This window comes from Idiotropiscis lumnitzeri, chromosome 3, assembly GCF_059441095.1.
Source record: "Idiotropiscis lumnitzeri isolate Australia: NSW breed Sydney's pygmy pipehorse chromosome 3, RoL_Ilum_1.0, whole genome shotgun sequence".
Taxonomy (NCBI): Eukaryota; Metazoa; Chordata; class Actinopteri; order Syngnathiformes; family Syngnathidae; genus Idiotropiscis; species Idiotropiscis lumnitzeri.
Window position 1 is genome coordinate 30,548,308 of NC_142393.1, and position 15,603 is coordinate 30,563,910.

The following is a 15,603-nucleotide window of genomic DNA, read 5'->3' on the forward strand; positions in this document are numbered from 1 at the left end:
TTTTTGGTTGGGCTGCCATAACTCCAAAACCAGGGCCTCGCACGGTCAACGCGTGCTCACTCATTTGCGGGTTTCTGTCCCATACGTGCAATGTTAGGCAGATTATCTTTGGGCTGGACACGGGGTTTGATGGCCTGCACAAGTTGTAGACTATGGGATTGATGTCAGGAGAACAAGCAGGCCATGGGTCCATGCACATTATGCCTTGAGAGCTGAACAAGGCACAATGGAATTTTGTGAATTTTCATTTTGACCTATGCCTTGTTTGTTCGCGCTCAACTCAAAAAATACAAAGCATGCATCTTTATTACTTCCACATTTAGCTCGGCAAATGACTAAGCCATAATTTGATAGATGGGACGAGAGCATCAAACAAATATACTATTCCTAACTAATGAACCAGGTGTTCAATGCCTTTTTTGTTCGTTAAATGCAAACCTCATTTCCAATGAAGGTGGGGGCGTGTGTAAAAAGTAAATAACAAATTACAATGATTTGCACTCCTTTTCACCTCAAATTCCATTAAATGCACAACAAAGATTAAAAATGAGGTTTGGCAAATATTCACTCATTTTGATTTCAACGCCTCAGCGCCCCAAAAGCTTGGACAGGGTTATGTTTGCCACTGTGTTGCATCACGTGTCCATTTAACAAGATTCAATAAACTTTGGGAACTTAAAACACAAATTATTGAAGCTTAGTAGATGAAATTCTTTCCCATTCTTGCTTGCTGTACAACTTCAGTTACTCAATAGTCCGGCGTGTTCATATTTTGCGCATCATAATGCGCTACATATTGTCAGTGGGAGACAGGACTAGACCGCTGCATGCACTCAGACTATTTTCCTATGAAGACAAGTTGTTATAACATGCAGAATGTGTCTTGGTATTGTCTTGTTGAAATAAGATGGGAAGCCCTTGAAAAAGATACTGCTTGGCTGTGAGCACATGTTGCTCAAAATCCCTTATGTACCTTTAAACAACAATTTACCCATGCCATCCCCCATAGCAACACAGATGCTGGCAAGTCCTCCCCCTCAAATATCACATGAATATGAGGGGCACCCACGCTTACACATCCAATGCAGACACCAACCACCCACTTCATTACATGCAAACACCACGTAGAACCCAAAGAAACATACACAACACACCGGCCGCCCACTACCACTCTTAATACACCAACCTTCTACCTCCTCCTCCCGATATTTCCCTTAGAACCTATATCCACTCATCCTTCACCTCTGAAGCGCTGACTTCCTTTGGCCCTAACTCCCTTCTGGGTCCTCTGAGGAGCGCCTGCTCGGGAGGGGCAACAGGGCGCACCTGGCTCGCTTGAGGTGTGGGCACCACCCAGCTCGACCAGCCTACATGCACAAGATTGGGCGTGTGCCAACCGACTCCCGTGACTTCTGCCAGCAGAGTCCGAGGGACACCGAGCACGTCCTTCTACACTGTCCACACTCCTACACCTGCGCAGCGATAGACTTTTTACGTGACTCGGGGGTCGTCGCCTAGAGGCCCACACACACTTTACAGACCCCATGGTGATTAAGACAGGCGTGGCCCAAAACAAGTTCGGGGCGCCCTCGTGTCGCAGCGATCTCTCTACAAAGGCCGCTGGGGTTGTGTGTGTGCGTGGGTGTGCGTGTGTGTGTTTGTATTAGTGCCAAGCCTTCGTTCACGCTTTGTCAATATCAGTTATCCTCTGTCCTTTGTCCGTGCCACATCTCGTTGCTTTCGGCAAGTCTTCCTAGTGTTTGTTCTGTTACTTTGTTTGTTGTTTTTTGCCTTTGTAGTATTTTTGATGCACCCAGTTTCTTGTTTGCCATTTTTTGAAAAGAGTCCACCATGCTATCCTGTTTCCCTGTAATTGGGCCGTCCTCCAAGGCAATAACTGACGCTATGCATTACATCTACAAAGTAAACTAGTGATAAGCCAAACGCATAACATAACATTTGTCTGAAGTCGAATTCTCAACACACCTTGATAAACTTTCATCTGACCTCAATTTGCTTTTTCTGAGTTGTTTTAGAAAAACTCCAAGTACAACTAGGGATGTGCAAGGGTTGGCTGGCTCTTACAGCTATGAACCTCCTTGTTGCTGGTACTCAGTTGGGAGATTGATGTCTTAGTGGCAACGTTATACATCTGAACTGGTTTGCTTGTCATTGATTTTGTTGATTTGTGTCATGTGCAGGAGCAATGCATTACATATGAGAAAATAGAGCGTCGGAATAGTATGTTTATACCTCTCATCCAACCACAATAAAAATCACTCAATATATCCTAGCGAACAATAATAAACTGTAATGAATGAACACATCCAATAATACCGATATTGCAATATGTCACACCCATATCGCATATTTCATGTTTTTCTAATACCGTGCAGCCCTACTTTAAAATCTTTGAGTATCATTTCCGGACTATAAGTCTTTTGGAAATTAAAACATGGTCACCCGAACTTGGATGAACCGGTCTGCACTGGAAAAAAGGTTGCGCACCACGGATATCACAGGTCAATTGATTTTAAATTTGGTTTTATTTTTATTTAAAGAGTCTTGTAAAAAAAATTGTTTAATGAAAAAGTTTATGGACATTTTATTGTTATAATATGGTTGTGAGTTGCTGTTTATGATTTTATTTGCTCTGTGTTTTGTTCTTGCTCCTTTATTATACCATTCATTCTTCGACATGGCAGTCTTGGTAGGGTCTTGGATGATAATGTGCACAGTGGCAAATGCACACACGTAAGCATGCACGCGCGCACACACACGAGACCACCCCAGATGATACCCCATTGACAGACGGAAGACACCAGGGTTTTCATTGTATGAATCCTATCCATGATAGCAATCCCCTTCAATTAATAATGGGATATTTTACTTTAACCATTGTAAATTGTATAAAATGTAATAAAACTGCTGCTTCTCAAACTGCTATCTTGAACATAGTTATTCGCACTGAACAATGGTTAATAACTTACTTCCCTTTCTTAATCCTGATGTGTTTTGTTGTGACAAAGCAACCTAACCACATTTTCACAATTAAGACTGAAAAAATTACATAATCTTATAAATATTAATTTCCATTGATTAAAAACTGACTTTTACATCGTCATTTCCCACTCTTTTACATACCACCGATGACTAACGACCATAATTGGTCAAAACAAAAACAAACAAACCAAAAAAATACAACTAATCTATACGCTTAGTCAATTAGCATGTATAGGTTGTACATGTGTACTGTTATATTTACAAATTATTGACCAAACTAAAGTGTCAAAAATATTCTTCATTTTTTCATAATATGAAATAAACGGGTCAACCAAAGTGGCTTGCTTTCTTTGATGACTGAATTGGGATACATCCAAGGAGCCCGCAATACATTTGCTAATGGCATCACCATACATGGTTAAATAAGGCTATCAGTGAGGTTGACTTGGGATGAATAAGGCAGAGAACTCTGGCACTCTATCACTCTGCTGCCTTTTGGTGCTGAGGCAGTAAGTATGGACACGGGCAGCATGCTGAGCCCAGCACTGGCACAAAGACCTCAGAGCATCAGGACACACAAGCAGCCAAAGTTGAGGAAAATGAGACTGAAGGGTTTAGACATGAAAAAGAGTCAGGTCGGTACGGCTACACACGCTCGCCTCAATGTCACATGAGTGAGATTGACAGGTGTCACTCAATGAGACGCTGCTCCCAATAACCTCCTGACCCCTTTATTTTGCATGCTTGTGAAAGCTCACATGTGCAGAGGACATCCAAGTGTGGCGAGGTTGCTTTTCAGGAATTCGTGATACTGTCTGCCTTCAGCTTTTAAAGGAGACACGTTGTGGATTTTTACACAGTTTAATGTTGCTCCCCGATCTCTTTATTGTTATGCTGTATTTTGGGAGAGGTAGAACTACACAGTGACGAAGAATAACAGAACATTTGCAAAGCTGAGGTTGAATTTATTTTGTATGAGGGTGGTGGGTTTCTGTGACGCAAATGAAAGCGAGCTAGGGCATTGCGACTAGACAAGCGGCTACTTATTGTAAAGCTGCCCAGTGACTGTGATGAGAGAAGCAAACCTTCATGTAATTGAAGTAAAAGCATAACGAGAGATCCATGCATGTGGCGCATAAAGTGGACACATCACCAATGTCGTATTCAGCCCACCCCATTTCAACAACCTACAGAATAGAAATATATATATATATATATATATATATATATATATATATATATATATATATATATATATATATATATATATATATATATATATTGATAAGGCAAGGCAGCTTTGTCTATATAGCACATTTCATACAAAACCTTCATCATAGTTCTAGGGGAAAAGAGCATTTTTTAAACAGGATTTGAAACCATAATCATTTCTAGAACTTTTTTAATTTCAAATTGTCCAAATCCTTCAATTTCAGACTCTCAGCAGTAAATAGACTCCTTTAGTCCTTTATGAAAGCAGACATCATTCTGCTAATACTAAATAAGTGATTTGCATGCTGGCCTGTTCTAAAAATATCTCACCGATGAGTAGACTATGTGATTTTTTTGAGGGAGATGTTGTTGAAGTGATAATTTGAAAATGTAAGCACTTGCAGGTATTTCTAGAACTATAGTTTTGCATATTTCCTACCATGTGAAATCATTGTCGATAGGGCTTGTGAGAAGTAATTTAATGTGATCAGTGTCTTCACATAGATTATCACAAAGTAATAATAATATACAATTAAAGTATCAAGATGGTAGCCATTCCCATTAATCATAACTCAAAAAGTAGCTCTCAGTTTCAAAAAGGTTGGTGGCCCCTGGTGGTATTTTTCTGATGCCTTAAGCACATATTTGTAACACTATTTTTGCTATTTTTACACTACCACGCATATTTGCAAAACTCTTCTCACAAATCAGAAAACCTTTCACCAAGTTAGCAAAACATCATAGTTCTCTTGCAAATGCAAATACATCTTTCTTAACCCTTGAAACACTGTTAGAAAATATATTTTTGTATCAAACTATTAACACAAGCCAATGCCTGTTCACCCAACAGCAGGAAGTTGACATAGTAAACATGGTCAGAGCAAAAATGCAATCCATCTCCACTAGCGACAACAACAAATACTTGCAGATAGGCAAGGATTCGACATGAATCGGGGAAGCATTCCACCCATCAGAAGAATCCTGACCTTTAAGAAGTTGTACAGTTGGGAGGAACAGTGTCAGGGTCAAACAACACCCACATGAATATGTCCAGATAAGTCTTACAGTCCTTGACATTTGCAATTACTCAATGGGTGCAGTCCAGTAACTGCTAAATATGTACCAATGGATCAGTACCACATGCAGTCAGAAAGCTACCGGGGTACCTGTCTGGTGAGATGGGACGGTCTTTTAATAAAGCCATCCACAATATCTTTTTTTAGTTACGGAGAATCTTGGACATGGATAGAGCTGAATGTATTTACATTAATGAGGTCGGATTCAACCTCAGCAAAAACAGACGACAGCGACAAAATAAAATCGCTAAAGGGCAATTGTGCATGGCCCACGGCAAATATCACATTGTGTGCAGCCATAATGTGCCCTCCAACACTTGTTAGCATGTGTGCCCTAGTGACTAGGGACATCAAAAGTGGTTTTCCACAACTACTTCAGTCCCGATTACGTGAGGAACAGCGGTGGCAAGCCGAGTTGGCACAGTGCAACCTGTGAGGTTTGGTAGGTTGCCTGCATCTTGATTGAAGGTTGATGGAGAGATATGGGAGGCAGACCAAATAGTGGTGGCAGGCTTAAAATGACTTGTGAATAGACCGAGGCTTCAGGTCAACTCACTCACATTTGACCTCATACTCATGGCCTCGTCAGCTCAACATTTCCATTCACAAGGTTGTTCACCCGATGACCAACTGTGTTAGCGTCTCAGCTGCTTTCATCAAGCTAAACTGATGATTCAGGCAGAGATTTAATTCGCTGAAATGGAAATCTGTATGTGGCTCAAGTACAAAGCATGATTTGTTCAGCAAAAATAAAGGTTATATGCACTTAGCATTGCTTTTTTGCAAGAGGGAGGCAGACTTGTTGAGAGTACAAAAAGACATGTCTCCTGCATACCATGAGATAAGACATCCATCCATCCATCCATCCATTACCCGCAAGAGGGTATCGAGTCCATCCCATCTGACTTGAACTTGTTAGTAGCAAATTGCAATTGACAAGATATTGGAGAAAGTAAAAGAAAAAAGTGGAGGGACACAAATAGATACACAAGCATGATATCATATGACATGCATTTATGACAATTAATCCATGCATCCATCCGTATAGACAAAAAAAAAACATTCACACTGTCGTATGGACAACTTCAGTCTTCAAGGAACATACATGTTTTTGGGATGTTTGATGAACAAGGGACAACATGCAAAATCCTTTACTTCGCGAAGAATTTACTAATCTACCATGATGCCTCAAGACCTAACGCATCTCTTTAATATATCTGAAATGAAAACCCATGAGTCATTTTTTGTTTTCCTTTCAAACTCCTTTTTGTTTAGTACAACAGGCACTTCTGGAACTGTCCACATTCTTGTGGACTTAATTGTAATGCGCCTGTGACTCACTGTCAACAGCAGACACAAAAAGATAAAGCAAATGATTTAATGAAGCATTCAGTTGCCTCATAGGGCACTGGAAGTATTCAAATACTGTACTAAATAAAATTTTAAAAAATACGGATTTGTATGTCTATAATTTGTTGAATTGATATAAACTGGAGTTTCAGGCATTGTAGGCCTCCTTGACTCTAGTCGTCACTTGAAAGTGTTTTAGGATCTTCGTTCAGCCTTGCTGATCATGTCATCGGGGAAGAAATTCAGTGTGCGCTGTGGAGGTGATTATTTTATGGAGGACAATGTCATTGATACCAAATCATTATGATTACTGGGAAAATATAAGATCAAACTGCTCAGTTTTAACACACCAAAAAAATCAATTCACTATATTGCGCGGGCAAAATATTAGCAACAGCTGGTAATGATAGCTGTGCAGCTTTATGTCACGCTTCTATACTAATCAAAAGTGGGAATTATTAGATGAGAAAAAGATGCAGCTCTTGCACTGGATCTCATTTAATTGTTAAATTGAAGAGTTTTCTGGCATGGCAGTGCATTTTAATGACTGAAGAGCAACATAATGGAGACAATCCGAATCCTAAAATATTGCTGCTGTTGTTCTTGAGTTTATTTGACAGTTTGCATCTGGGCCCAAAAAGTTTATTAGACACTGCACTGCATTTAGAGCTTGGGAATTTGACCAGACCTGGCGTGACCTCTGAGGACTAATTGTTTCCAGGACTGTGCCGACTGACCTGGAGCAGCACATTGCTTCAGACAAACTAAACATCGAAACACAAATGACCTTTTTCAAAAGACAGCCAAGAATTTTTCTCCACACTTGCGCCAGGCTTCTGGAGTGTTCAAGGAAACAAGAAGATTGTGAGTCTTTTCGTGTGTCGGTGGTGATAATCAGTTCCAGGCGCACAAGGTTGACCACTATCATTTCAATAGAGCCGAGAAGCGAGCCCATGAGCTTTGGTCCAGATTAGGGCCAGAGAGAAACTCTACCCAGTTGCCCTGAAGAGGCAGTTGAGGAAGGGGAGGAGGAGGAGGGGGCTGCAGGATTACTAGGCGCGGAGGTTCAGCTGTTTATTATTCCAATTCTATCTCTAACAGCTGAAAATTGGAGAATTAGGCAGCAGCCCTGAGCAGTCCAGGGGATCATTGTGGCGAGGTTAAACCCCTGTGGCATGGCTCCACACACAGACGGCGCTTGCACATGCACCCAGTGCAGAGGTCATCCACAGAACTTAACAGACACATTAGATTTACCGCTCTGAAGGGATGAGACACTCGCAGATTTCACAGGTCGCTGAATCACGTCAGACTTGGGTGACGGCTTGACTGAAATGAAGCCTCCTCAAGCGCACGTTAAGACTATGTTTCCCTATTACAGTGCGCAGGCGTGAGTGTCGGGCACTCCACGGTCACGTCCATGCATGATGTTAATCTGCAGAGGCACAAGTGACACTCGGCACTCAGAAACATGAACTTTCCGCGACATGCCAGTATGCAGTCTGAGGGAATGGAAACTGCGCTTTGGCTCCATGGAGGTCACAGCGCTGACAGGAGAATCCAAAACTCAAATCTGTTTCATATCACAATCATCATGGATTGGACTTTTTGTGTTGAGGCAGTGAGGGAATATACCCACAACAAAAATGCTACTTCTGGTTTATGTAACACTCACACAATTCCTAATTGAGAGCAAAATTGAAATATTTTTTACAAATAAGTAACAGCTATTGTTCTCAGAAGAGGCGTAGTAAGTCACATGCGTGCAAGTCACAAGGAAGTCTTGAGTCTCAAGCAAGTCATTGTGGATAAAAATCAGGCAAGTCGAGCGGCAACATGTCGAAAGTCAAGTCATAAAATCCTGCTCAGTAAAAAATATTGGAGTGCTGAAATATTTTTCTTTTTACTCATCCTAATCCAAAAAGCACAAAATGTAACGAACATATGCATAATCTAAAAATGAAATTAAAAACCACTTGAATGAATAAATGTCTACACTTGAATTTTTTTGAATAATGCATGTTATTTTTTTCATTCTGATGTCCATCCATCCATCCATTATCCCCGCTTCTCACTAGGGTCGCGGGGTGCTGGAGCCTACCCCAGCGATCATTGGGCAGTAGGCGGGGTACACCCTGAACTGGTTGCCAGCCAATCGCAAGGCACACATCGACGAACAATCATCCGTGCTCACACTCATACCTAGAGGCAATTTAGAGTGTTCAATAAGCCTGGCATGCATGTTTTTGGAGGAAACCAAAGTACCCAGAGTGAGGTCACAGGCTACTTGTCGTGTCAATGATCTAAAAAATATATTTAACGCTTGCTGCTATTAAAATATATTTAATCTATTGGATATTCCAACTTTGGCCACAAATCTGCAAGTACGACATTTAAATAATAATAATAAAAAATCCCATTGTTATATATGTATCCATATACTATATATATTATTGCCCAACAGATGAAGGTGATTTAAAAAAAAAAAAATCATAAATAATGCAAAATAAAGCCTTGCTGACTGAGGCATGTTCGTTGATGGTGAAAGTGGCTGACATTAATTTGCATACTTGCTTACTTGAAGAAGTCTATTACCTTGCATAATGAATTCACTGTCAACAAATGCGTCCATGTATTCATCATTTCAGTCGTGTCCAGTAACTAAATATATATGAGCTGTCATTATCAATGATGCAGCGATTAATTGAAATCGACTTAAAATTGATTTAAACAGCTTAAAATATGCATCAATGTAAAAAAAAAATTTATTCGACTCACAACACCATGTTAACCACAGTACATTTCCTCAATTCTATACATATGATTTCAGTTCCTTCTACATAAAAAAAATGCATTGGTGCCCAAGATCAGTGAAATATGTTCACAAATATTTCTTTTAGTATTGATAGGTAGTTTCATAGAATTAGTGCAACTCAGCTACATGCTCGCACCAAACATAAACTGGTGTTGTGTTGAATTGTATAAATCCAATAAAAGTAATTTATTGAGAATCCTGTGCTAAATGGCCTTTGAGTTTTATACCCTCAGGTACATAATCAAAGCGCTGTTTCCTCATTTACATACTGATGATGCATGAGCAACGGGGGGTTTAGTACTGTAGCTAGCTCAAGGACTCTTCAACATGGTCACAGGCGTTGAGGATTGAAGCCAGAACCTTCAGGTTTGGCTTACAACCACTGAGCCATGCCACTACCGCGCATATGACATGTTTGGAGGTTTATCAATTTCAAAATAGAGGTGTGCCTAATAGGCTCTCGATCAGCTGTCCCCAAACATTTTTGTGTTACACATACACTGACAAAAGTTTGTGTTAACATCTAAATCCAGATGATTTTATTATGTGCAACCACTTGACAAAATCAAATTGAGTGAATTCAGCTCACCATTGGTTTCGGTGGAGTCATATTTTGATTGGCATAATGATGAACAAAAACAAATGATTATACAATTTATGTGAGGTGGACTGATGGTTGTTATCTGCTGAAATAAAAATCATGTCACATGACGGACGAGTACCACAGTTTTTAGGAGGGAGTCTTGTGAATGCATGTGTGTGTAATGGAATTGCTCGGCTTAAAAATGAAGAAGCAGTCGACCTAAACCAGAATAAAGGGTATTTGTATCCCCTCATGTGAATGTCACAGACGGCAATAGTCGTTGCTGGTCTAGTTTCTCTCCCATCAAGAGATGTTGATGGGGAGCTAATGGCTGTCTCCATTCGTTGTTAAACCTTTTCTGAGTGTACCCAGCGTGGAGAGGAATAGGAGCAGCAGAGCGGGACATGGCTCACTGGGGTTTCTTTTTTTAAAAGTGTCCAGCCTGTTGAAGAAGAGCTGGACAAAGCAGGAACCCGCTGAAAGCTGCCTGTTGTCCACCTAATCCTCACCGTGGCTCTGTCGCCAATGACAACGCCAGCAAACAAGAGGCTCTTTCACTAGTTGCTTTCTTCACTGACACACCAACAGAATGACAATGGAAGAATTAAGACACTTCAGGTCCGATTTACTGAAAGCTTGTAAAAATGGACGCTAACTTGATTACACGTAACAATTTTCAGCAAATTTAAAACAGTATCTTCCTGTATTTTTTTTAATAATAATAATAAAATACTGTTAAATATCCATCCCCATATGCAAATGAACAATTCATTCAACTAATGATTCGTTAAGAATAACAAACGGCAATTTAACGTACGTACATACACACATAATCTCCACAGCTCATCAGAACATACATTCCACGTCTTCATTCATCGCCTCACATTAAAATTAAGCACACAAGGGTATTGCGGGCGTGCTGTCTTGGCGAATACAAGACAACCCACAAACACCTCGGAACAGATATTTATCAAACTTTACAATATTGCTCCGCTTCCCCATCCATACCTCGAAATGGGCCATCAAAGGCGGTTTTGTGATTGACCGAGCAGTTCCTGAGATATCAGGGTTGACAGGAAGGCGGCCACGCCCCTTTTTGCCAAACATATTAAATTTGGGTGTATACCCTCCCAAACCACAGCTTCAATTGACCGCAAATTTGATACTTTGTCATCGCTATCAACGAGTACAGCAAGTTTCAATGCAATCAAAATACACTTTTTTGCGGGGGGTAATCGGCATGGAATGACCCACCTAAGCTTGTTTAAAGATGAACATCTTTAAGCAGGCTGCGATTTGCAGCACGAAAATAGGGCCCATAGATAGCGTTTACTTGGAGCCAGTCACAAGAAGGAGTCATGCCATATTGCCTGACAAAAAACATTTCAACTGTGCATTTGCTTTGTCCTGATCATTTGGTTTCAGCGCAAAGCTTAAACTGGTGCTGGCCTCTCCTAAAAAAGGTATTCTATGCCAAGTTTTAAATGTAATGTAGCGCAGGTTGGGCAGATAAATCCAATTTACACACACTCGGGGAAAGTTAAATCAAATACAACATGGCTTTTATGCATTCCCCAAAAATATTGGAGCGATAGAAATCATTTCTATCACTGTTATTTTGTATTCCGTTGACACATCCAATTCCATCATTTAAACTACAGTTTGTTGCCGTCTCTAATTTTGCTCTCTTTAATATTCTATGGTAAAAGCCAACAATCTTTTAAATATGGCAGTCTTTACCACATTTAGACCTAGTGCGATTAGCGCACACAATTGGTAAAACTGGGTGAACGTGCAATTTAAGACCTGCTTTGGTACTTAGATCACAATTTTAGCAGATTATGCATAAAATGTGAACTTGCAATTAAGCGTCCACTGTTTGTAATACCAGTAAATTTGGGACACCAAAAAAATAAAAACCTTTGTTCATGATCAGACATGTACTTTCTTTGCTAAAATTTCATTTGTAAATTACTTTCCCAAGACCAAGATTTTCCTCGGATCAGAATAAAAGCAGAAATGTGGAGCCACATGCACATAAGACCAGTTGTCCATGTCGTCGCTGATGAATGCAATAAACACGGGCCTGGCATATCCACTTGTACCAGAGCGAACGATGAAATAGGTTCCACAGGGTGATCTGCAATAAATGATTTCTCTGAGATCAGCCTCGTCTCCCCTTTTTTTTCACCAGGCTGTTTCCTTCCCTTTGAGCGCATTTGCTGACCAACAGAAAAGGAAGATGAATGCTTCCATTTCAGATGCCGAGGCCCCCTTCTCTCATCTTCCTCAAGCTGAATTCACATTAAACTTGTAATAGCATTCGACCCTGCGAGGCACCATTCTCATTCAGGTGGGCCATGTTATATGAATGAGATTTGGTAAAATGCCAATATTTATGCACATACATTCACATTCTCATCACGGCATCCGTCTCGGATAGCAAGGGAAGAGAGCAGCTGTCATTTCAAATATCAAATTATACAGAAGAATACACAAAAAGTAGGGTGGGACAAAATATTGATATTGCCGTCTATGCGCTACAGCATACGCCAAGATCACGAATCAATACGCTCACCAACTCCGTGTCATTGTAGAAATTTTTAATGTGACTCACATATCTTAAATCACCAGTCAAAACATATTTCAGAATGTTGTATTTTTACACCATAGAGATGCACAACATTTTTTTTTCAATCAAATAATGTGAAAGCCATTGATTTTCAAGATTAATGATGCAATGAATTTGAAAAGATATTAGAGGGTTTTGGGATGACAGTTTATGGTAGGAAATTATTTTACAAAAACAATTAGAGTGGGTGCATCAATCACTCAAGGAGTTTTATTCACAACAGGGCACTGTTCCTACCCCCAACAAATTTCAGGTGTTTGCCTAGACTATTTGAATACGGAGAAATAAATGGCGAGTAGCATTTCCTTTTTTTTTTTTTTTAAATAACACTTTTGTTAAATATTTGTCATGTCTTATGTGTCTCTACATATGTTCCCTTTGTCACCTTCACAGACATCATAGCGGATCATAAATACTCCACTATTGCCAGTGTGGGTACACACATACGGTAGTAATAAGCTCTACTCTGCTGGACAGTCAAGCCAGCTGTCCACCCACCTATGCTGAAACTCGCAGCGAAGGTGCCATGCTGCAGCCGTTTCCCATCCTCTGGCGGTCAGGAGGGAGACGAGCGGCATCTCCGAAGGACACTTTCTCTCCTCCCCTGTGCTCTAATTCAATCTCTCTGACAGGATAGCCGTGTCTCAGTGTCTGCCCACCACGTAATCTTTGTGTAATTGAGTTCCCAATCAGTCATCCATCAATAATGCATCTGGTTGAGAATCTGGCCAAGAGAATCACATTGCTCAGGCCTGCTGCTCTTCGAAAGGTGGTTCTGCTCCAACAGCGCAGAACCATCTATTGGAGATGAAAATCTCACAAACCTTTCTGCTCACCCCAAATAGACATTTGACGGCGGTGATATGAAACACAGGAGTTTGCTCGCGAAAACACAGTGATTGTCAAATTGAATGATGCCAAGCCTGAAGGTGCTTCCAGGAGAGCGCTTCCATGCTCTCAGCAGTGAATAGGCGCATAATGGAAAAGTTTCAAGTGAAATGTCAAGTGACATTACTGAGTTACTGAAGCGCCTTCATAAAGCGTTGCTGTTGTGTGAGAATCTTATGAAAGAGCCAGTGGAAATAGGGACGCCCACACGGAGCTTACTTTTCAATTGCCGACGCATGCCAACACATCAATTAGTGACTAGACCACAGCCCTCCAAGGTTAAACTGTACAGCTGTCTGAATGATTTTCAATTATACAGCCAGGAAGCCCCTCGACAGCCTCCCTGCTCACACGGAGTCATTTACAATACTGAACACCTCCCACAGACCAGCACCTATCCTCCGTCTCCCGCACAATGTTATCTTTATTTACACTCCTGTTAAGGATCAACTGCCCCAGAAAATCTCTCTCCAGAATACTACACAGAGCACATGAAACATTTGATTTCTATATTGCTTTTGCTTATTGTCCGGAATACGTGCAATCACATATCATCTGAAACGCTCGACTTCCAGGTTTGCTCCTTGAGAACCAGCTGCCGCGCCGTCCCTTTACCCTTGGGTCTGCAAGAAAAATAGCTCATTTAAGTCCTCATTCCAGCAGCACATTACCCGTCCAGCCAGAAAATACTGTACAGCCTCAGGAAAATAAATCACATCATGAAAATGTTAATCAATCGCCATAAGCATCTGTACATAGTCTGTTTGATCGGAAAGATTATGCCAAAGGTTTTAATGCAGCGAGTGGCAAATTAGTGTCGCACACAGACACTAATAGCTCTGTCTTAGCAGAGCTATGGATGTGCAGTGAGAGGAGAATGTTCAGTGTTAATGTCAGTGAGGATGCATAGCGTTCTCAGGTCTGAGCGCATTGTTGTGGTTGGCTGCATCGGCCCCCAAAATGCCAACAAACAAGCAATTTTAGAAAGGCAATTTTGCGTGTTGAGACAAGAAAATAACGAATCGCAAGGTGGGTTTACGCCACAAAATAATACTGTTCCCAGCTGGAGGTTAATTCAATCCACTTTAAGGCTGCCGTCAGGCTCAGGTCTGCAGTGTGACATTGTGAGGGAGAGGTAATTACATTTCGGTCCAGTCAGGCGACTCAGCGTCTATTCAGAGGTTGCAGTCCATGGCCTTCTCCAACCGCCAGCAACAGAACGCTCTGAACAAACTACTGACTGCCCCATCGCGCATTGCAGTTGAGTTGCCATGGTTGAGCTGTAATGCTTTACAAGATCATATTCAAAATTACAAAATTGGGAGCTATCAGTTGCAAGTTACTCTTAATCGAATAGGATAGTGAGCACAGCCCCTTTAAAAGGACCAAAAAGCAGATACGAAAGGTCATTTGCAGTCACGGAGAACAATTGCTTTTTTCACAAATCTGTACTTTAATTTTGTATTATTTATATTATTGATCACACTCTACTACATGTCCTAAACCATCAAATGAATGAAATGGGTGCTCCTTCCGCTCTGACACCAGCAGACGTCAGCATCGCGAGATGGCCAGGCTAATGTCACTCATCAGCCAACATGCAGATATTTCAAGTGTACCCTAAAAGCTTTTTTAAGGAGTATAAGTACAAATAATAAGATTCCAATGATTACTTTGAAAAAAATGCAATGAAAAGGCCTTGAAAAAAAAATGCAGAAAATTAAATATTTTTGTGAGTCAGGAACACCCTCTGGCTGCATTGGCAAGTTTGACCCTGAGCATGTGTGATGTCACTTGCCCAACGGGGTTGTATTCAGAACCTGAACATGGCAATGACAAGCTGACGGTAAATATTTTTATTTATTAAGGAGTCTCACAGCACTCAAAAGCCAAACAAAGAGTCGTGTTTAATACCGATTGATGGAATTTGATCGATCCTTTAGACATGACAATCGCAATCCGGTTATGTTATACTGCCTGCTAGCTTGAATTGAAAGATAGTGATGTAGGGGGAGCGACGTTTACCATCTAACATTTTGTTGAT